This window comes from Strigops habroptila, chromosome 1, assembly GCF_004027225.2.
Source record: "Strigops habroptila isolate Jane chromosome 1, bStrHab1.2.pri, whole genome shotgun sequence".
In the NCBI taxonomy this organism is placed as follows: Eukaryota; Metazoa; Chordata; class Aves; order Psittaciformes; family Psittacidae; genus Strigops; species Strigops habroptila.
Window position 1 is genome coordinate 80,509,671 of NC_044277.2, and position 24,875 is coordinate 80,534,545.

The window sequence follows — 24,875 nt, forward strand, 5'->3', positions numbered from 1 at the left end:
CAAGATATAATTACAGATGTTTGTTCTCTATATACAAAATATTTTTGGATCTTCAAACCCTGTTTAATGTTTAAAAATCTGTTTACTTACCTAAATCAAAGTTATTGATTGTAAAAAAAGTATCAAAACTGCAATTTTGAGAAAAAACTAGTAAGACTGGTAGGGTCTAATTTGAACTCTTCTTATGTATCTGAAAAATCAATGTATTTTAATGAGGTCTATCCAAGCATGTTAGATTTATATCATTATTTCCAATCTGGGAAAAAATAAAAAAAACAACCCACGCCCAAAAAACCCCCCGAAACACAATGCTAAGCTATTTCTTAAATATACTGCTGTAGTCGGAGCAAGCTTATAGCAACAATGTGTATGATAGGAACAATGTTTTGAAAGACAGTGCACATTTTTGAACCAGGAATTGCTGTCTCTCAAACAGTATCTTTAGGACTGCTTTGAACACAGAGGCCAATATTGAAGAAACCTAAAAAACCCACACACTACTCTCTGGCATGAATTTATTATCAAAGAGGTAGGGTAGGAATAGCTAGAAATAGGGAGATTTACTCTCTTTCCTTCTGGGAACTAAACATCCTCATGTATTGTGGAGCACTTATGACCCTGCTCAGTGTAGTGTGGTCAGGTTATGGTAGCCCAGCTGTGCAGTTATACACCTTCCCTTTTTTCAAGCCCTGAATCTTTTAAACATTTTAAGTGCTGCTATGGGACACTACATAGAAAGCTTGCACTACTGCTGCCTCTATCAGTTCTGTGCTGATCAGTCGGCAACTTTTTGACAGGGGCAGATGTAGTCAGAAATGAGTAAAACAGAAAAAAGGAAAATTTATGTTATGAACCTTGATGTTATACCAGGAATAATGCAAAACAGTGTACAAATTTATAAATTTATACTCTTTTTAAAGAGAAAGGAGTTATCTTTTTAGGGTTGTTATTTTTTAGGCTCCACTAAACCATGTCACCATGTTTACTTTAGCAAGGACAGGCAGGAAGTATGACAGGAAGTCATACCAAGAATTTCAGAGGACAGTCAAGACCCATTAAAACTTCCCTTAACTTGTTCTTTCATGTTATGTATACATCTTAGACATGAGGTCAGGGAAGGAAGGATGGGCTTTTTTGGTAGCTAAAAGTTGCAAATCCTTGACAGAGACATGGTAAACTGATGCTGCTTAGCTGAGGAAGGAGACATGGGAGACCCAGAAATCATAGAGTGTTAGATTAGTGTCAGATATATCACTGCCAATATTAGTACCATTGGTTCATTCAGCTGTTGGCTGTTGAATTCTTGCCCTTCCTAGAAGGGAGGTGAGGTCAACTTTATGCCTCTGACAGAAGTCTAGTATATATTACCAGTGAGATTGGTGGTGTTCTCAAAAAAATAATCACCTATTTTTGTTCCTTGTGGGAAAGGTTGCTCCTAATGTAAGGTTTCTGAGATGTAGTTCACTATTAATATCCAGATTACTCATTGAAATAGCCTCCTGACTGGGCTTCATGTGCTAGGAATGAATCAGAGTCCCTTTTCCCAGAGGAGCTGATTCAGCCCTCATCTGACCCATGAGTGGTCTCATGCAGAGGACTATGATGCAGGATCATGTGTGACATCCTTCACAGTGCTAAGCAGAAGGTAGTTGCTCCCTCATCAATGAATACAGGCCTGTAAGTGCAATACTCTTGTAATTAGGCTGCCCTGAAGTGGCTTATTTACAGCAGTTGAGTCTGTGTTAAGATTTTTGTATATGACTTCCAGGATCATGAAAATTTGTTATTTCAACCCTTGTCTTGATCTTGATTTGAGCAATGACTAGCTGAGTTGTGTGATACAGAGAATCTTGCAGATATTCTCTAAAACAAAAGGATTTATCATGTTTTGCACTATATCAGGCTGGATAGATCAACAGCTGGTTCTGGTGATGTATGCATGGGACCTGAAGAAATTCATCCACAGGTCCCGAGGGAACTGGTGGATGAAGTTCCTAAACCCCTATCCACCATATTTTAAAAATCATGGCAGTCAGGTGAAGTTCCCAATGACTGGAAAAAATTAAATATAACCCCCATTTTCAAGAAGGGGGAAATGGAAGACCCGAGGAACTACAGACCAGTCAGTCCCACCTCTGTGCCTGGCAAAATCTTGGAGCTGATTTTCCTGGAAACCATGTTAGGGCACAAGAAAAACAAGGAGGTGGTTAGTGACAGCCAACATGGCTTCACCAAGGGCAAATCATTCCTGACCAATTTGGTGGCCTTCTATCATGGGGCTATGGAACTGATAGGGGCAAAGCAGTTGACGTCATCTACCTGGACTTGTGCAAAGTGTTTGGCACTGTCCAGCATGAAATCCTTGTCTCTAAACTGGAGAGACGTAAGTTTGATGTATCAGCCACCTGGTGGATAAAGAGTTGGCTGAATGGCCACACTCAAAGAGTTGTGGTCAATGCTGCAATGTCCAACTGCAAACCAGTAACGAGTGGTGTCCCTCAAGGGTTGGTGTTGGGACAGATCCCGTCGGTTCAGCTCCCATATGAAGACAGGCTGAGAAAGTTGGGGCTGTTCAGCCTGGAGAAGAGAAGGCTGCGTGGAGACCTCATAGCAGCCTTCCAGTATCTGAAGGGGCCTATAAGGATGCTGGAGGGGGACTCTCCATCAGGGACTGTAGTGGTAGGACAAGGTGAAATAGGTTCAAACTGAAACGGGAGATTTGGGTTGGATGTAAGGAAGAAGTTCTTTACTGTGAGAGTGGTGAGGCACTGGAACAGATTGCCCAAGGAAGTTGTGAGTCTCCATCCCTAGCAGTGTTCGAGGCAAGGTTGGACAGGGCCTTGAGCAACCTGGTCTAGAGGAGGGTGATCCTGCCCATGGCAGAGAGTTGGAACTAGATGATCTTAATGTTCTTTCCAATCTAACCATTCTATGATTCCATGATTCTATGCTTCAGACTGTCAGGTGCTGAAGTGGTAATGAAGACAATTTCAGACTAGAGCAAGACTTAGAAAACCAGGTATTTAGCGTAGTCATTGGAGATATGAGCATATTCTTTTGGGCTTTGTGTTATGAGCAGTTAAAATGACTTCTATGACCAAAGGCATTAAAAGAAGGTGACGGCAATTTAAAAATAAAGATGTAAAATGTAAAGACTTGGGATTATTTTTGTGGATTTTTTGTTTTGTTTTGTTTTTATTTTTTTGACTTTAGTTGATATAATATGCTGACTTCTTTTATAAAATAATTTATTTTTCATGTCTTTATTTTATAATGGATTGAGTTTTAGTTTACCTATTAAATTTTAAACCTAGTTCCTCCTCTACTGTTTCTTCCCTATAAACTAGTTCTATGGTAGAAGAAGCAGCCACCATATTCTTTAAAATGAGCATTTAGTTTGGTGATGAAGTAGGTACACTAATTAATATGATCAAAACCATAAGCCATTACTGCAAGCTAGAAAAGGACAATTTAATGGACTGAGTTTTATGCAGTTTCTAATGAAAGTTGACCCCTTTGGTTAATCAGAATTCATAGTAACACAGCCCTGTCCAAGTGTTGCGTAAAATTCTTTATCTGAAGCAGGCAAATAGACTGTGGTTAAAAAAGGAGGGGGGAAGAAAGCAATAAAAGAGACCTCATAATAATAAAAAAGCCCTCATAAAAGTCCATCATATACATTTATCCGGGTTAGTTACGTGATACTATTCCGTATGCTCTAGGGAAGAAACTGTTTCTAAAAGAATAAAGAAATCCACAATTACGAAGAGTCATGTGATATTTTAATATGAGTGCTGCAAGTCAGTAGTTCCTGGCTGATTAGATCCAATATAATTCTTCCACTTAGACTTCAACTAAAGAGTTATTAGTTAAGCAAAGTGCCCTAACAGTCTTTCACATCCCAGGCATAATTTTATGCCAAAGGTATAACTGGTGAGATATGAACATGAAGGATTCAATAATGATTTTTATCTGATTTTAACTACATTCAGTCATTTTTCTTTTTTATTGTCAAATATACTGAATGTTTAGAGAAGGCCTTGCCTTGATAGATGCAGTAGCATAAATATTGCTAGAAAGGAGTATTGAAATGGTGAGGTGATCTTAAAAATGTAGGCGGTTTACCCCAAAATTGTAATATGGAAATAATGATGAGGAGACTAAATCTGTGCTTCATTGAGGTGAAACGAAATGATCTGAATTTACATAAGAGTGCTTGCAAGGCTGATTGTAATTCCCTTATTTTTTATGTACCTCTATTTAATTTTGCATTGTATAAGGTTAATATCTTTAATCTTTACTCTCAACTATGAGTGTTGAGAATTTGGGGATGTTTGTTTCTAAGGTTTCTTTAGCTTGAAGGATAATTGTTTGATTGCTTTAAGAATATGTAGGGACAAAAATACCCTAGTGGCAACCATCTTCTATTCTCAGATGAGAAAAGAGGTGAAAATAAAGGCAGTTCTTTACTTCCTGATCACAGTAATAAAGTCTGTGCTTTAAAAACACTGTAATTATACAATGGGACAGATGATTGATTTTATAAGTACAATCTTGGATGATTTTACTTGTGAATAATACCATTGGTACACTGGTTCATATGTGCTCTGCTCTTCACAATCTTGTGGTATTTTACTTACCACAATTTTTATTAACAGGATTATATTTTTTTTTCAGTAATCACAATTATACTGCATGCAGTGTTAAGTGATCCGTATTTCTAATGAACTTGATAAACAAAGATGATCACTGTGCCTATATGTAGTAAGAGATAAATACAAGGAAATAGTCACAGATAGTCACTGTGAGTGCCCTGTAGCCATTTATTAAATGTAAGTAGTTATTTTGAAATATCTAATTACTTGTATTTTAAGAACATAAAACATTGTTAGAAGAAAAAAATCTCAGTGCAGTTTACTGCTACTACTTCTGAAACAGTGTAATTGCAGTACTGAAAGAAACCTAATGCCTCTTTAGTATTCTTTCTTTGGGATTTTGTGGTTAAAGTTATATTTCATTCTTGATTTCTTGAGGGAGGAGGGTGGATACAAATAAAGAACTGACTCCTGAGCTTCCGGGATTTACAATTTTGCCTACACGTAGCATTTACACTTCTGTGAGTGATTTTCTTAATGAATAAAAGTTTTTCAAACTATTTATATTTACTGGAAATAAATATAGATTCTGAGAACTGCTGATTTAAGGCTGCGCCATAAGCAGTCAATGCTGGGTGTAAATATAATTTCAAAATATCCTAGTTTCCCAATGCACTGCTATTGGAGGTAGGAGTCTAATAGGCTTAATCCCTTTGACAACAATTGCATTTGAAAAGGCTGTTAAGAGCATGAGATCAATAAAATTAAATTATTAAAGACTAGTGTTTAGAAGTGTCACAATCAAATGCTTTCTCTTATATTTCAAATAATACTCATCATATTTGTGCCAAAGAAATCTCCACTAATCATGCTTTCTAGTTAATTTAATCTTTCTAGTGGTTTCTGCAGGGGAAAACGAAATGCAAGAGGACAAATTCCCTCTTATTTACCCCACTGGAAACGAAACATCTCTGTTCATTTAATAGAGTTCACTGAAATTAACTTTGTGTAAGCAAAGACAGATTTTTGACCTCTTTGCTTTTCCATAATCCAGAAACTACCATTAGTCAGGTAAGAAAGCTGTTGGGTAGAAAAAGACTGTTAGCTTGTGTAGAAACTGCAGAAAGCTTCAATAACATCATATAGCTCCTGGAGGCTTATAATTTGCAAGGGACTTACAGTAATTGTCAATTTCCTCCTCCTGTCTTCTGTTTCATAAAGCTACTCACAATAAGTGGCTGTACAGACAAAAGACAAATACACAAGCACAGCAGGGATTATGCTTTAACGCTGCTATTTTATGTTAGCTTGATTCAATGTCTTTTTATGAAGGAAAGCCTCCATTTTAATTGTGTTTTAATATATTTTTATCCTTATAAATAGCATATTTAGCAGATGAATGCCACATAACCTCTTTAAAATGCTTCTGGAATATAACCCTATAATACAAGACCTGGCAAACGGCATTTCTCTAGGTAAGGGACTCTCCAACAAATGGATTGATTCTCTGGGCTCCAGATTTCCTATTTCCCAAGCATATCAATCCAGTACTTGTTAGCCCTTCCACTCTGAGGACCTGATTAAGGTGACTCTGGAACAGTATTTAATACAAATTTGAATTTAACTACTGGGTGGGGCAAACACAGACCAAAACAACCCACAACTCATTATCACAGAAAGTGAATTAACACAGCCAGACTTCTTGCTACATATTTCCTTATCACAGCATAATTTCACTGTCTCCAGCACTTTTAATCTCTACTTACAAAAAGAGAAAAACATATTTGTTCTTACCCATGGGTCTTTTTGTAGGTTCAGTATCAGCATTTGCCAACCAGCAACACAGGCATCCTTCCATTAAGTTGTTGGAGGCAGCTAGGGGTATCCCAAACCAGAGATATTACCATTGTTTCCTGAGGAATCTGGTCAGTGTTTATTTAATTTAACATTGTATTATTCCTTAAGTTTCCTTTCACTTAACTCCTAGCAGTAGTGCAGGATAAAATATTAAGGAATGCAGAGGCAGATAACTAAAATTCACATGTGTGTATGTTTGAGACAAATATTCAAACATATTTTCTGTTCCCCACAGCAAACAATGAAAGTACATTTTTTTTCTCCAGAATAGGAATTTGTGGTTCTGTTTTATCAACAGTTGGTGAGATAAAGCAATCAGTGCATAAATCAGAAGTGACAGCAATAGTACAGTGACAGAAATTTCGTTTTAAGGAAACGGATATATATTCTCAAATCTGCAAAGCAAATAGACTCTCATGCTTTCACTTAAGCAATGCAAAGTGAAGGGAACAAAGCCACATTCCTACAAGAAAATAGCTCAATACTAACCTCGTTTGCTGCTTTGATAATTTCAGTGTGTCACTTCATCTCTCTCAGCCTCACTTTTCTTATATGTATAAAGGAATGATGAACTACTGAGTCTATTCAGACTAGTACGAAATAACAATGTAAGTTATTTTTTCAGGAAAGCCTTTTCCTTCCTGAGCTGTCTTTAGATAAGAAAGAGCTGTTAGGCTGATGAATTAAAAAAGGATCAAATTCTACCACTGTATGAATGCAATAAGAATTCTAGAATTAAGACCAGTTGTTCCAAACATTTAAAGCACTGTGGACAAATTCTCAGATGGAAAATACACTCTGGAATACAGATTATTTTAAAAATATGTATCAATATTATTAGTCAATATGATAGTAAAACATGCTTAGAGAATTATGTAGAAGCTTCGAATCCAAAATACATGAACTTGTGATGCGAAGTGAAGGAAGTCAGTGTACAGACTGAGTTGCTGTATTAGCTCTAGAGAAGCTACACTGTTTCATTGCACCTTGTTCATGGACTCAAGAAGAAGTAAATCCCATTTCTCAGCTCTGTCACACAAAATAAGGATTTCTCTAAAAAGTCTGAATTCTTCCAGAACGTGAAGTTTGCTGTGGGCGAAGTTTTGGTCTCTGACACAAGTTTATATCCTAAACGGCAGCACTAAAATCAAGACAGGTACAGCTAGAACTCGAAATTGTGAGATCTAGTCACCAGTTAAGTTTTCCATTCAGATCCTTCATTATTGTTATGCCATGCTTTCTTCTACTTTTGTTGACATAAATTCTCATATTGATATCTCTTTTCCTGTCTCAATTTACTGTATTCTGCCTTTGTGAGAGGTTTTATTTGTTGTTTATTTACTTGTCTGTTTTTATTTTGGATTGCAATAGACATAAAATAAGACTGAGGGGATCTTTATAAAGCATCCCTTTTTTAATACATTCATATTGAAATGATTGAACTCTCTAGCAGAATAGTGTGAGAGAAAGAACTATTGTACATTCTCTGTCAGCACATCATATCAAGCTGTTCTGTGTATCTAAAATGATGAGTGCCTGGTGTTTTTAAGCATACATCTATCAGTATCAATTTATTTAAAAAAAAAATAAAAAATGAGGACATAATTGGATCTAAATTTATAATGCAACTGGCATTTTTCTTCTTCATGAGGCGAGGCGGGGAAAATTTTCAGAAAGTGTGGTGTGAAATATCTCAATTGCAATTGAAATTCTTCTGAAGACAGATAAATAAAGCATACTGCTTCTGCTATGCAATTATTTACAGGAAAACAATTACTTGATCTCCAAGGACCAGATTATGTTTCATGTATTATGCCTGTTGTTTCATTATTATATTTAACTGGGTTGTGTGTGTTTTATTCTGTAGTTCCAAATATCTTCTGCTTAAAATAGTTTTAAAATATTTTTATTAAAGTAAAATAAGGTTCTGAGGCAATCTCAGAGGAACAAGATCGTCAACATCACACCTAGTGCCAAAGAGGTGAGATTAGCAATTTTGTAACAAAATGTCAGCTGAAAACTAACCAGTTTTGTATTCATCTGATGTACAGAAATTTCTTAACTTCTATATTTCTTCCAAAACACTTTGAACGTCTCAGAATTGCACAAAAATGCTGAAAACTGATTTCTAAAAATGCTGAAAATTTTGAACAAAAAATAACTCATGACAGATCTTTTACAAATTTCAAGGGTTGTTTTTTTTTTCTCTTTTCTCTTTGATTTTATGAGTTGAACTTGTGACTTCTTCATGGTAAGTGTATGCTACTGTCATCATATTTAATGATCAGCAGATAGGGAAAACATAATGTTGAATTATGATCTGACGTCTCAGAGGGGTCTTTTTGCATGTCCTGTTCTGCATTTTATGTGAATTTAATTAAATGAGGAGGGGTTTTGGTGGTGGTTGTATTTTTTTTAACTATTGCATTCCAAGTAACTAAAGTTGAAGTGCACTTTTAAATTTCTTTTCAGAATAGTGAAGGAGCATGCCAGCAATTCTTTGTCATTTACATAGAAATTATGCATTGATAGAGCATAGATCTCCCATTAGTAAAATCCACATTTTACATTACTTTTAAAATAAGCTGCCTTTAACCCATCAAGCTGTCTTTCAATGTGCTTTCTGAAATCAGAGAAAGGTTTCTTGGTTTGATAGTCAAAGAAAAGTTCAAAAAAAAGGAAGAAAAAAAGAACAGAAAAAAGATACTAAAATCAATGGCAAAGTCCTCATGCTTTAGGGAGACATTGTTCTCAGGTTATTAATATATAAACTATATTAAATGAGGATTTTTAAGTACTTAATGGTATTTTACATCAAACTGAAAAATTGCTTGAGTTCAGATTAAAAGCAATATAGGCTTGAACATTGAGCTAATAGATCATTTTGTACAACATTAAACTGCTTAAAACTTGCAAGAATATTTGATGCTATGGCACTTCTAAACAACTTCAGCCTAAGCAATTTATTAACCTGTGTATGTTGCTAGCTAGTTGTTATACATGTATTTTTGAGACATTTATTTAGACTTAAAAAAAAAATCTACAGAGTATCCCAAACCCTGACAGTATTGATATGGGGAAACAACTCCAGATGTATGGTAATAATTTTCTTTTAAAAACCTGCAAGCTACATATAAAAGTATTTCTTTTGAAGGGCAAATAAATCTTACCTGTGTGGATTGCTATTAATACTGCTGATGATTTGCTGTCTTGTATTACCCTTAAATCATACATATTAGGGTTAGGAATGACCTGTTGGGTCATCTGAGCCATCTTCATATAGCAGTAGGATTACACTACAATTTTTTTTTAGATTTCCCCCAGTATTTCTTTCTGTGGTATGCCTTGACTGTTTTAGGTGATAATAGCTGTCTTGTCAGGTTATTCCACTATCTAATTGACCTCACTGTTATATAGTGCTTTTTTACTTTTTGGTTTCTATTTTATTAATTTCAGGCCACTACGTCTTTTAACTACAATGACAAATTAAATTAAAACTGTCAGGTTTTGGGGTTTTTTTTTTCCTTTTGAGTAGTTCCTGGAAGGTACTTACAGGTATTTATTTTATCAGCTCTTGCTGTTCTTCTCTGTGGGCTGTACAGGTTAAGTGCTCTTAACCTCTCTTCATAGGTCATGTTTTCTAAACCTTTCAACACTTTCATTGCTTTTGTCTCTACCATAATGATGTAATTTTTTTACAGCACAGAGACCAGAATCACAGTGCTCCGGAAGTGCCCTCGGTAATTTTGTGTTATATTTATATAAAGAAAAAATAGATCTGCAATTATCGATGGGCAAGATTTTAATCCATTTTAAAAGTATTAGAAAGTTACCAATTCAATATTTATTGTCACCTTGTTTTTAACAGAATGGAAATTAAAGCAATAGAGAACAAATGTCTTGTTTTCAACAGTACTTCACTATCAAACTCTCATTGAAACTGCTGCTCTATAAACTCAGCGGTTTGATTGTGGACTCTTAAAAAAAAACCAACAAACAAGCAGTCAGAAAAAGCTTTTTGTCATAACACAGTTCTTTTGATACAGCTCATCTTTTCTCATTCTTAACTAACACGTAAACCTCCTATTCATTACGGTATGGCTTTGCATAAAAAGAGACAACCCAACCTCATTGTAACAAATCTGGATTATTATAACTTTTTATTTATAACAATCAAACATCCTGTAAGAGTGTTTTTATTGCTATTTAGGCTTCTGATACCAATCTATGTGGCTGCCTTTTTATATATGCATGCTTATTACAGGAGAACATAGATGCAACTTTTCTTTTTCTGGGCTGTTTCTGCTTGAAACACTATTTAAATGTTGGACAGTGCAAGGGACTGAAATGAAAGTACTAGAACCTACAGTTTAATTTGAATGTTGGGGTTTTTTTCCTTCAGTCTTCTTACATGGCACACCATTAATCTTTATTGAAATGAATCTTATTTTATATTGAACAAGCCCTTTTGTGCCAAGCTGCTTTTCAACTGGGTGACCCTCAGCATACATTGGTGCATGGGCCTGTTCCACCTCAGCAGCAAGACTTTGCACTTGTTGAATTTCATGAGGTTCTTGTTGGCCCATTTCTGCAGCCTGTTGAGATCCCTCTGGATGGCAGCATGACCTTCTGGCACAAAAAATGACAGTTTTGTGTCATTTGCAAACTTGGTGGTTTCAGATCACTAATGAATATGTTAAACAGGACTGGATCAGGTATAGATCTCTGGGGTACACTGCTAGTTACTGGCATACAACTAGATTTTGTGCCACTGATCAACACCTTCTGGGCCTGGCCACTCAGTCAATTTTCAAAAAACCCTCATCCTAATGTAGGACTACTGTAAACACAGATTTTAAACACAGTCTTGGCTCTCTGTTTGGAACTTTTTGCTGAGAAACATAAATATGTTAGCATCCTAATAGCAGGTGAGTATTTTTACCATCTGGAAGCATTACATTATTTGACTGAAAATTTTCCTTTTTTCTTAAGGCCATTGAGTAACAAATAATTTTGGATTTGAAGTTAATTGCATGAAATCACAGTTTCTTTCCAACATGACTCAGTTCAGGAAAAGACTTATCTTGAAATAAGACTCAAAACTTAAACTTTGATAGTTTTTTCTCCCCAGTTATTTTTATACTTTAGGCATCTTTGAGACTTTCCCTTTCAGTTTAATGGCTCACAGTTTGATGCTTTTCACTTGTGACCACAGAGAGATACTGTCTCTTCGTCATATTTTTCCCCATACTCACTCTATTTTCATCTTCTCTGCCAATCTCTCCTGTTACTGCTAGTCTTTTCCATTTACTTCCGCTCAATGAGTCTTTCTATCTTTATTGTTACTGTTTGCGTCTTTATCCTTCTGCGTATGCTTAACCATTCTTTTTCTATTATTGGTGCTTAGTCCTCTCTAAGGTACTTAGCCTTAAGACCACTATTGCAGGCTGTTTTGATAGGATTTTTCAGGAGTAATGAGCCTGTCCAGACAAGGATTTAAATTCTCTCTTGCTTTGCTTTTTGTTCAGTCATTCATACTATCACAAGGAGGATGTCCATTGTTACAAGACCAACATGGAAAACTTTTGTAGTACTCTATGTTATCTATTCTATCTTCGTAAGATATGAGCAATAGTCAGTTGCAGCAGAAAAAAAATCTGTTGCTTCTCCTCTCTCCAGCAATTTAAATTTACTGAATAAAACTCCAAATTCATAATGAATATAACCTTAAAACTCAATTGTAAGAGGAAAATAATGTGCATTGAGCCTTAGTCACTTAGCTCTTTAAAGCAAAAAATGCAAAGTGTATTAAGTTTGTGGTGTCATTTATAAAGTGTTATGCACTCAGTTTTGTGGAAAAAAGTTTCATATAATCAACTGAATCTGGTTATAAAATAACTGTAATAAAGTGTTAGGGCAAACACGAGTTAGAAAAATCTATAAAAATATAAATTATTTTAAAACTGAAAACCTTAGAACATCTGCTTACGCAGAATACATTACCTCCGAATTTGCCTATCTAAAAAAAATTTTGTTTCATGAAAATATTTTTCTGTAACATTTCATATGTTGAAATTCCAAGTTTCTATTAAAAAATGTTAAAAAATTAACTGAAAGCAAAGTCCAGTAAGGACTTTCTATGCAGAAATTCATATCAGTCTACTGAATTGGATCTGTATTGTAAGAAACTGAGAAACAAAATGTAGTCCCTAACTCTGGTCTATACTTCCTGAAATATTCTAAATGTGGGAATAAGCTCAGTGTTGTTCTGATTGATATCTCCTGTTGACTGCAACCTGGATGGTGTTTTTTGAACATTCTCTGAATTTCTATAAGAACATAAAAATATCATATAGCCCTAGACAGCATGAAAATTCAGCTGTTCATACCCATTCAATTCTTCAGTATACAATTTCACAAGCAAATGTGAGTCTTGGTGACAGCAATGATTGTTCCCCTTAACACTAAACCCTTCTGCTCTCTAGGGAAAATTGAATGAATTTTAGAAGATAATTGCAAAGCTAACCACAAAATCCATGTAGTAGAGGCGAAAAGCGTGTATGTCCTATCAAAGACAGTTCTGAGCTACCTTTAATGAAGGCTGTTTTGACATAGTGGAAGAAGAGACTGAAGCTATGGTTGAAGAGACAGTAGTGCACATACATGTCTGTATGAGGAAGATCTATTTATAACACTTACTAAAGACAGTACTTCAAATACTACCTGACAGCAGATTTTATGTGTTCAATTTTATGTGTTCAATTTTATGTTATGTCAGTAACTACGAACTTATGCAGTTTGCAGCATAAAATTTATGTTATTAAGTACTGTGTGCTGAGAGTGAGGGAAAGGGATAAACAAACATTCTCTGCTTTAATTGGTAACTTCTGCTAAGCTTTCTGGAAGCTGAAGATGCAAACCTCAGGATGTATATATGTTATATTCCGCTTGTAATTGTTACAATTGCAATTGCTGATCCAATAACTGAACATGAAAATGATTATGTGTCCAAGTGCAGATTTGCTTCCTCTGTAAGTCAACTTGCCTGATTCCAGTATTTAATTGTGTAGGCCACTGAATATGAACTGGCTGCAAATAATTTTTATTTGGTCAGTTTGCATGAAATATAAATGCCTGAGACAAAGGTCTGAGGGTGAGTATGTAAGATATCAGTAAGTTCAGAAGTTTGGAAATATTTGGAATCAGTCCTATATGGTCATTTTCATGTGGTCAAGGTAAACGTAATAAGTAACCTCTGCATGAGTGTTATTCTCATTTGTTAATTTTTTAGCCAGTTAGCAATGTGTAGATTAACCAAAACAGGTGTAAGACAATACAGCATCAAGCATATATATATATATACCTTTAAAAGTTTTGATATGATCATTTTGGAGCAGTGTAATTGATGTGTCCACAGTGTGAATCTGAGAAGGGTAAAATTTCAGCTATGTCTCCAAGGGGAATATTATTTTACTTTAAAGTAAAGATCTTTTCTTCCAGCTGAACAAGGACTCTGTCACAGAACTGAGATTTATTTATTTCTCTTCCTTTTTTTCTGAAGTGCAGACTTAGTTAAAAAATAATCAAAAAGATTTTCTTTAAAAAGTCATTGCACTTGTGCAACCAAAGGGGCTCATTCTGGAAATTATTTTTAATTTTTTCTTTTTCTCTCTCTCCAATCTCACTTCTCTTTTTCTCTTTTCCTCTGAATGTTGAAACAACATTAAAACTTATATAGGCAAATCCTCTTTTCTCTCTCTGACATTTATGGAAAATCCCAAAGAGGATTTTCAGTCATTTCCATTAAGTATACACTATAATTCTTTATCTGAAAACCATATAACATTTAGAAGCCAGGTCTCCCTGATGTATACATTTTTGATTCCAGATAGGCTCTTTGCATTCTATCAGATTATAGGACTGTAGGAGACCTCTAAGGTCATCAACTTCAGTATTGTGCTATCACAGGTAACAACATTATACTAACCCTTTTATGAGTCATTGAACTGGATCTTAAAATTAGTTAGGTGGGATTTGTGGAGCTTTTTTTTTTCCTCCCTCTCTCTCATTAAGATACAGCAGTTGGAACTGTTTCAGCCTGACGATAATGTGCTAAATGTTACAGATTTGTGATTTTGACCTAAAATTCTAGCCTAGCCAACAAAAAGGATGCCAGAATGTATCTGTTTAACTATTTTGCCGTTTCACATGGTTAAAGAAGGTGCAAAATAAAACCTCTGGGAGAATGATATAGTAGCAGCAGGTAGCTCAGGAATGATGGTAACTGCAGCTACACAAAGCTTAAAATTACTAGTGCTACTGTTGCCTCCTCTTTTAAAAAATATTTGATTGTTTATGCCAGGTGCTGCAGTTTTCAGTGGATTTCATATAGGTATAAAAAAAGCGAAAGGATTTTTGACCATTATATGTCTGAATAACTATCAGACAGAATCTGGCATTTAATATTTTACTAAATATTAATGATATTCTGGAAGTTGGGCATTCATTTTACAGACTTACTCTTAGTGAAAATGCCCCTAAAAGCCAACAGGAATTTTTGTGATAACAGAAGCTACATAATAGACAAAAAAGTGGCAAATAACGTCCTTTAACCAAAGCACTCTGGGGAACATCAGCATCTGCTCCACTTGTGGCATCTTTTACTACCTTTCTACCATAAAATGCGGCTTCCTTTCAATGGCTGCTCTCTGTATGATTTAAACCTCATTTAAGACAAACAACAATAGTTTTAAGGTGATTCTCCTGTGTACTAGCAGTGTATTTATCCCCTATTTTTTCTTTCTTGCCTAGAGAAATCCACAACCTCAAATGAGGTGTCAAGACCTTCTAAAAACTTTGTGAAAATAAGAAAATAAGAGAAAATCACAGTATTCTAGGTAAGGAGCTGACATAGATATGTCTGGTAGGAGCCTGTGTCAGCCAGATCATGTAGCTGGATTTGTCTAGACTTCTGTATTCCTCAAAGCAGATTTTAAAAAGAGAGCTTTATACAAAAGCCAGTTTTTAGCAGCATGTAAACAAATCAACTCGACTTTTTAGGCTAGAAAATTCATTCACGGGAACAGGGAGAATAGAAATATAAACAGTTTGTGTAAGAAAATCTGTCCTTCTCCTGAAACCCTTGCAGGGAGATTTCAGTATGTTCAGCGGCTTTCAAGATTACAATGAGCCATACGCTTTTGCTTTCAGTTCCTGCATAGCTTCAGTCTCCTTTGAGACCTAGCTGCCTACTCCTTGCTCCTCAGTGTCTTGCTATGAAAATCCCTTCTGTGCCTGCTTCATCCAGTTCTATCTTTCAAGTCTCTGTCCCAAGGAAAGGACAACTTTCTTCTTGTGGAGGGCTTTATGTAACCTGTTCCTTGTAGAAGGTTGTCTTTATAAAAGAAATACATACAAACTGCTTTTAAGAAAATATGGATCCTGTCCATATCTGTAGCCAATAAGAAATGATGAGAAGGGGAGTAAGCTTAGAAAAATTCCCCTTCCCATGACACATGTGTTTAGCCTTTTGGCCTGCATCTCTGAATGGGCTATTTGCTCTGGCAGTTAGACAAGTAAGCAAGCATTAGAATTTCTATTAGAATCATATGGAAATGAAAGACAATGCTCCTCTCTCTTCTGATACAGAAATACAGCTGTAAGAGTAGTCACCCAAGCAGAGCAGAGCTGAGTTAGATCTTCTTTCTGAAAGAATTTTAGACTTCTTTTTCCTCCAAAGTGAATGCTCTGTTAGAGTGCAAAGTTTTTAATGTATCAGACTATCACTTAAAATAATCCTGTTTTTGAGGATATGAATAAATACTAATTAGGTCAAAGAATACTTGGGAAGGATCAAACTTCATGGTTTAATTCTCACCAAATGCACATGTTGGTGGAGCTATCTGAATCAACGTTAATGAAATTATAAAGCACCACCCACTCCATGGGAAAATTTTGTTAAACGTTTGGTTTAAAGAAAACCAACTACTGTTAATCCTGCAAGACAAAATGTAGTAACATAAATCTTTGATAAGATTGTGCATAAGGGTGCTGCTGGTATTAATGATGCTTCTGATTGTTATTGTTCGTACTCCATTTGTCCTAATCTGTGTATTATTGACACTGAAATAAAAGGTCAAATTGGAAAAATTGCACTTCTTATGAGTCATATCTCATGAACCAACCAGCTGTATGCAATGTAAGTGTATATGTATATAATGAAATTCAGATGAAGTTATTGAACCAGCTATAACTCTACAAAAGATAAAACTGGAAGCACTGTGAGCAACTCCTACACAATACAGCTCTCCTTCTATTAAATTGCATGCCACTAAAGAATTTCACCTCATGATCAGTATCTACATGAATAACCTCCTATTCCTCTGTGAGATTTAGATTCAGATGTAGAAAGTGAATGCTATCTCAGCCAAGACATTTTTCTTCGTTACTTCATCTGCAATATGCTAACAAAGCATGTGCAAAGGAAAAAGCTCTTCATTATCTTAAACTAACCCTCAAGTCATTTCTGAAACGGGCAATATTATGACCACTAGTGTCTTGTTAGTATTATCTTCAGTGTTCCTTTTCCTTCATCACCTCTTGCTGCTAATGATCTCTGATCCAAATATCTGTCCAAGATCCACATCTTCTATGTGCTTCAGAAGAGGGCAGGGTTAGTAACATAGGGTGCCTTTCATCCAAGAAGTTAAAATAGGGTTCTTAAAAGGTTTGTATGTTTTTAAACATAAAAAGCATATTATTAATAATGGGTTTAATAAAGCTTTTTCTATTTTTTTTTTTGCAATTTTTGATTCAATCAGTGATTCCTAGAGTCAGTAGTAGGACTTTTCTGCTCAAGTTCTTCTTAGATACACATACATTTTAGGATACAAATTACTGGGCTCTGCTTAGGCTAGGGCAACCATTTAGATCAGAGGACACAGTTAAAAATCTAAACTCTTTAGTTTAGAGGGATTTGAACCAAAGACTCCTTTCCACTGAAAAGAGAGTGCCATATCCAGAGGCTTCCTTATCCAACAAGTGTCATTTTATCCACCCACCACTATGTTTTCTTTCACAAATAAGCTGTCCATCTGTGGCCAGTTGTCTGATAACAGCTCTGTCTCTGCTTTGCCAAGTAGAAACCAAATGCTACAGACATTATGGCCAATTATCTTTACTTCATCTATGAATATGTTATAGCCTTTTCAATCCTTTCTAAGTTAGACTTCTAGATAAATAACCCAAAGAGATCTATTACAAATGATACATGTTATTATCTGTTAGAAAATAAAAAAATCTAAGTTGGACCTGCACCCAGGGAGCCCAATACTCTGGAGTGGAGGGGATATGTCCAGGCACAGACAGCTTCAGTGCACCTGTGCATCCTGTGTGCGCAGCGCGGAGCCCTCCCTTATCTGAGGACAGGGTGGATGTGTACTCCAAGAGGCCTCTGAAGGTATGACACCCTGCTTCTCCATGCACACAGGTGCAAACTAATTGCTGCACAGGAACATCCCAAACATAATCCTACTGGAAATAATATGGCTATTTTTTTTTTCTGACTGTGTAGTACCTTACAAATTTTACATTTCTCAAATCAAGGAATGTCTCTGTCAGAAACTGTGGTTCTGCACTCACTTCATGTAAAACCCCATTCAATCTTTCCTTCTAGACTAACATTCACTGTGGAGCCTTTTAGGATGCAGCTATTTTTGAGAAGTTTTTTTCAGGCTATTTCCTGCTATTTATTCTTAAATTTTCTTTCTTAGGGTTCCAACTTCAGTATTACATCTTCTCTTATTTTTCTTGATCCCTGTACTTTTCCAAATAAAGATGACATATAGTAAGCAACAGTTCAGACAGTTCTATTTATTTTTTGCATTGATTATTAATTTCATCCTGCAAAAACTTGGTAGTGAGGAAGGAAGGCTAAGCTGGGATATTTCTCAAACTCTGTGCAACACCCTCAAGTAACAGACTTTGACAAAGAGTCTTTGCAGGTTCCTATTTTAATGGTTTAGAGAATTTAAAATAATGTATTGAAAAGCCTTAGATTCCTTCTGGTAATTGGAATGTGAGTTTGAAGAAATTTGGGGTTTTCTGTTTATCATCTACTGCTTTGGACCCAAACACTCAGAATTATTGAAATTAACAGGAATGATAAACAAAACACTTGTTCAGAGTATCTCAAGGAAAGGAGATAGTTATAAAAAAAAGGAGGGTGTGAGCTTAATCTAAAATGCATCAAACAATTCATCATAGTAGCTTGTGGCTATCTTGTCTAACACCATACAGACAATGGTGTTTGACTTCACTAGTATTGTCAATATTTTAATGAATTTTGCATTATTAAATGGACTTTACAGAGTTTTTTAAATGTTTTAATAAAGTCCCGGAAAGGAAAAATTGCTATATTTATGCACAACGATCAAAGTCCTCCAAATTATTTCTTCATGTGATAAGTAGTCAGCTATTAGCTTACCTAGTTATAGTCATGTAGCAAGCTGCAGGGGTAGCATGTTATCTAGCTAAAAATAAAGTGCAATGGTTGAAAAGAAAACAAATCCAACAAAACCATTCTTATGACATATATGCAAAATTGTGAAAATATTACAAATTACTGAAAAATGCATCAATTGTACTGAATGCTGAACGTAAAATAAATATGGTGCTACTGAGCATTTGCAATCTGATTTAACTCAGATCTGTTGATTCATAGCTTATTAGTATGCTGTGATGAAACGAACTACCTAGATACATTTGTTTATTTGTCAGAGAAGCTTACACATGCACAGAGTAAAATCGATAAGCTGCAAGAGCACCTGGTTGTTTGTTAAACAGAATAAAGAAGAACCCATAGGCTCCCAAATGAATGAAATGGGTGGCAGGGTTGTTTTTGGTTTTTTTTTGCATTTTGATGATATGGAAGTAATATACATGAAAAACTAGTGGTTTAGAAAGAAATATTATTAGGTTTTGTGAAGTAAAACGTCGTCATTATAGGATAAGAAATAATTAATTTAATAAGTATAATCCTGCTTCTTGATTGCATATTTTCAACCTCTGGTTTTCACAGGTGCTGTCTCAGATTTAAATACGTACTTTCTGTTGTTCTTTTGTGGAATAATATTTATGCCTCTCCTCAGTCATCGCTGTTGGCATCTGAACAGTGGACTTTCAGCTTTATAGCATAAATCTCTTCCACTACGGCTATATTGTTATAATTATCACTGATGGCAGCAGAAATAAGTGGTTATCTCTGTGGAACAGGTGCTTGAGAAAGATACATAGCACAATTCACCAGTGGATCACATATTTATGAGTAAACACATTTCACAGAGAACATAGATTACTACTTAAATGAAGGAGTCCCTTTCTTGAAGGCACTGTGTCTAACTGATTGAAACATGAATTATGGATCCACCATGTTACTGATTACTGCATTTTATCTAACCTCTACTTTAAGCAGAAGAAATTGTAGTTTATAAAGGCAGTGAAATGTACAATGAACAATGCAAATGTATAAAGGATTCAGATATGTTTGTAGTGACACACCTATTTCAACAGGAGCTCTGTCTCTCTTGAAAAAAGGTTTAGTTGGAAAAATGGACTAGATATGTTATAATATGTGTGTGGAACACTTTTAATATTTCCCTTCTATCATTCCTCAACTCTTGCCAGACAGAAAGTGATAAATATGATTTCAGAGAACAAATTTCACAAAAGGTGTTTCCCAAGAACCATGACAACATTAACAAAACTCAGGTGCCTGCTCCTTATTATTTCTGTGCTAGACAGTGATAAGGATGCTGTGTAATACTTTTTTTAATATAAAAATTAATTTCATAAGAGAGGAAATGCCAAATGAAAATGTGCATGCAAAAGAGGTTTTGTTTGCTCATTAATATCCAAACTACAGCTGATAATATCTCCCAGAAGTAGTTCAATATGGATATGTAGTATCATTTGGTAAGTTATTGTGCCTATTATCTTACCTAACATGTTTCCCTTCAAAGAAAATATTTTATTTTTTCCCCCCCCACAAAGTATGGGAAATTACAAAAAAAAATTGGTAACAAAACAGCGTGTAAAACATTGTTGCTTTGATCCTGGTCTCCCTAAAATCAGTCAGAGAAGATAAATATTTTATATAGCTAGAACCAAGAAATTCGTCACTCACTGTTGTTTGTTGAGATCTTATGTTATTCTGTAACACTTACCTTTAAATAATGTGGAATGCTATGCTGGTGTTTCCTCATTATGCATTCAAGTCTTAATAACTGAGCTGGAGTTCATTGTCAAGTATTGGGAAGACAGGTATAATAATGACTGCATCAACTTTTCATAATTTCCTGGTCCTGCATGTTGCCTGATATCTAACAACACTTGAGGTGGTTTATGGCATCTGCTTCTTGGCAAAATGATGTAGCAGAAGGCTTCCTGTAGAAGTGTAGTGGAAGACTAGAACCTTGAACTTGTGTGTTTCTTTTATTTCCTTCCCCTCACACGAAGTCAAAACCCACATATAGGTCTATCATTGCTGGCTCCTCATGAGCCTTTTGAGAGCAGCAAAGACATTCTTGTGCTGCTCTGGCAGTAGGTAGGCAACAGTGTGTGACAGGATTTGGAGTCCCATACTTTCCTCATACTCATGATACTTTTATTGTAGTTTAGCAATGATTTACATGTGTCACTTGAAGCCAGATTCCTAAATTATTGTAAACCATATGATACCCACCTGCTTTTAAAGTGAAATGAGCAGGTCTAGTCTCAAAAGAAAACTAGTAAAATGGTATTCTATTATTCCCTGAAGCATCCTTGTTTCTGTGCTATGGCTGGATTAACACTTAACTCTATTACAGAAACGTTAAACTGGTTAAATACTCCTAACAGAGTATACATTTGAGAAGAACCAACTCCACAATCCCAAACTTGAAACACCTCAAGCCAGGGCATAAACCAGCATATGGGATCCTAGATTTAATGAAGTTGATGGAGACATACTGTTTTATAACACCTCATAATCCTGTTTCCTGTCTTTTAATTTTCAGGTTTTTTACACGTGGTGCAGGTATTTCCCTGCAGCCTGTGGAGAAGATCACGTCTCCTGTCAAGGAGGAGTTGTGGAGAGCAGCTGGTGGGCATCCATCCCCCAGCCAGGATCAACCCACCACAGTTCCTATATGCTGTGTCTTCTAGATCCCAGTAGGTTATTTCTATTATTTGTGTTTGAAATTAAGAAAAGCTTTTGTTCGAGGAGCTGTTAAAAATTAACAAAATATGATATATTAACCTCATAACTCAATATATCATCTGTTACAATTGGTTATCATCTGTAACAAGAGGGAGAATATTTACCTAAATGAAATCTTAAAGGAAAAATAGCTAGACAGTAGAGTTCAAATTCTTATTGCTCATCTAGGAAGAAAGTAGACCTAGTTAAATTAAAAAAAAAAAAAAAAAAAAAGAGAAAGATAGATAAAAAAGATTGCCATGACAAAGCTAGAATGACTAGGCTGCCATTAAAAGCAGTGTTTAGTAGGCAGGGGAAAATAAACCAAACTCAAACCCAAACCAAAACAAAAACAAACAAGCAAACTAATCAACCAAAACCAAAACAACTGAAAACCAAATTCCAAAGAAAATATGTAAGCAGAACAAAAGATTCTTCAGCCCAATTAAGTACAGATATTTAAAGATGTTGTCTGGCATCCAGGAGTCATTTACTGACAGATTTGCTCATATATTGCAAGAAAACTTAATTTAGTGGCAGAAAAAGTAGTCTTTTTGATACTGCACTTCAAGGATAGCTGCTCTCATGATACTGATGATATTTGTGTGCCAATGAATAAATACAAAAGAACAGTCAACAACAACTAAGCCAGAGGAAATATAACAGGTATCATGTTATAAGGGGCAAAAACCTGTAAAACACGACACCATGTGCTTAAGGTAGCATGTGATGCTTCACCTTCAGCATAATCGAAGCAACAATGAAATAAATAGAAAATGAAAAGTATAACGACCATCCAGTAAGAGTTAAAAATGCATAGTATTGTTGTATTTTTTTCTTGGTATTTTTATCATTATAGTTACAAAATTATGTATGTAAAGTGTTTATTCTGGAAACTCCTTTAATCATGTCTTCCAATAGATCAGTGTTAACATGATGCTTACAGTCATTTACTTTTTGTTCCTCCACTCCATTGCCAGTAAAATCAATTTTGGAATTTACTTTTATTCTAATTTCCCATTAAAAGATGATACATTTTTTTCCCTCTTCACAAAAAGCCTTGATGTTATTAAACCTTCTTTTGTTTCAGAAAAAACCCAAATAAAATGACCATTACTTAAGTTAAAATGATGGAACACCATCTCAACAATCTGAAACAAAACCGTGATAAATGCTAGCTGAGCAAGAAAGATGCATTTGTGGCTGTGTTTAAAAGGAATAAAATCCAAAGACATAGGGCCAAGCATGTCTCTGAGGGCCTCTTTATAATGAGATAAAGAATCAGAACAATGATTACAGTAATTCAGATCAAAATACTTTCCAGGATTCCAGGAAGTTTACATAAACTGCATTAGCAGTAGCAATTAAAATTCAAAATGCTACCATCATAATTGGCCTCACTCAAAACTCTTACAAAAATCAAATAGATACTCTGCAAGTGCTTAGCGGCTATTCTGTTCTCATTCAGATTTTAGAGACAGTGAAACAATAGTGTTCTGTCTTCCTGTGTTTGCAACATAAATAAATAAAATTTTTTGGAGCCTGAAAGTCCCCAATGTTCCACAGCAAAAGTTTATCAATATCCATTACCTTGTCAGTATGTGTGCCTGGTATGGATGGCATGCCATGGTTCACTTTCATTTTCTTTCTCTCCATCTCCCTATATCCTAAATTAGCCAGTTCCGCTTCAGTACAGCAATACAATGTAGCATAAATTGTCAGGTTTTGGTGTTACTTGAGCCATTGATATTGGTTTGTAGGTTACTTTTTTTTTTTAGTTAGATATGCCTGAAGGTAGCCAGTTATAATTTCAAGTAGCAGTCTGCTACTGAAAGAGGACAATAGCAATATTTTTATGTTATCACATTTTGGAATTTTTACTGCAAGGAAAAACAAACATGAAGCTGCAATTACATGAAAGCAAATTTCTCTTTTATTAGAGGGTGTGTTTCCTGCTTAGTCAAAATAACTTCTGGCTGCTGAAGAGGGGGGAAAGTGTTCCTGAATAAGAAAATCGATGAAATGTATAGAAATACATCAAATTGAATGTGTGCAAAAGATCAGTGTTACTTGCAATTTACTTTTTGCAACAGAGTGATATCGCCATTTAATGATAAAAAGCTATTCCTATAATGCATAACATTATATCATCAACCCTCAAGACAAGAGCTATGGCATTGAGGTTTTTTTTTGTTCTCTTTTTAAAAAGTAACTATTTTTTCAAACCATTCTGAATGGCAACCAGCTTCAGGTATTATCTAATGATTCCCATTTTTCAAGACACTTTATTCCAAAAGACAAGTTCCATTAATATTGGGAAAAAAAAAAAAAAAAAAGAAAAGAGGCTCTCTCACAATCTTTCTTCTTTCCATTTAAACTCTTTCTCCATATGGTAAAAAAACCCCAACAACTCAAAATACTGCATCCTATTGCTGTTGTGCATTAAGTCTTGCTAAAAGTCTTTATTCCCCAACCCAAATGAAACTACTGAAATCAAGTGAGGCCTCACTCATACTTAAATCCTGTAAACCCCTCCCCCCCAAAAAAAAGAAAAAAAAAAAACCCAAACAAAACCCCCCCACAACCAACAAAAATAACCAGAAAACTCCACAGAGAGTATAGGCTTGCTTAATCCATTAGTCTCAGTGCTGCTATGACAAAAGTTTTTCTGACTATTTTTTTCTATTAAACTGATGGCCTGGCTTCAGGTTGCTGAAAAAAGTCTCTGGGAACATTCAGAAAAGAGTGGAAGGAAAAAAAGAAAAGAATTAACAATGGACTTTCACAGGTTTGAAAAGCCTTTATCTTTGCTATTATCCATGTGTGGATTAACCACTCCTTACCTGGCCACCTAGAAGCTGTAAATTGGCAGAACTAATATCATACAATCCTCTCCTATGTTATCTTGAGCAGATAAAGAAAGAATCTATGTCTCATCTTTCTTCATCTTGCATCACTACAAATCTCACTGTACTAGCTTTGTTCAAGGACCAAGACTCATAAATATATTTCTCTAGTTCACTTTCTTCGTACCTGTGATCTTCTCCAGTATGTTTTATCCAGCTTATGATTTAGTATTGTCAGACCTCACTGGTTAGGAATTGTAGGCAGAATACTTTGCTATCCTATCTTTTATTTCTTATTGAATAAACAAGGTAACGTTTGAAGAGAGACATACTCTGTATGTC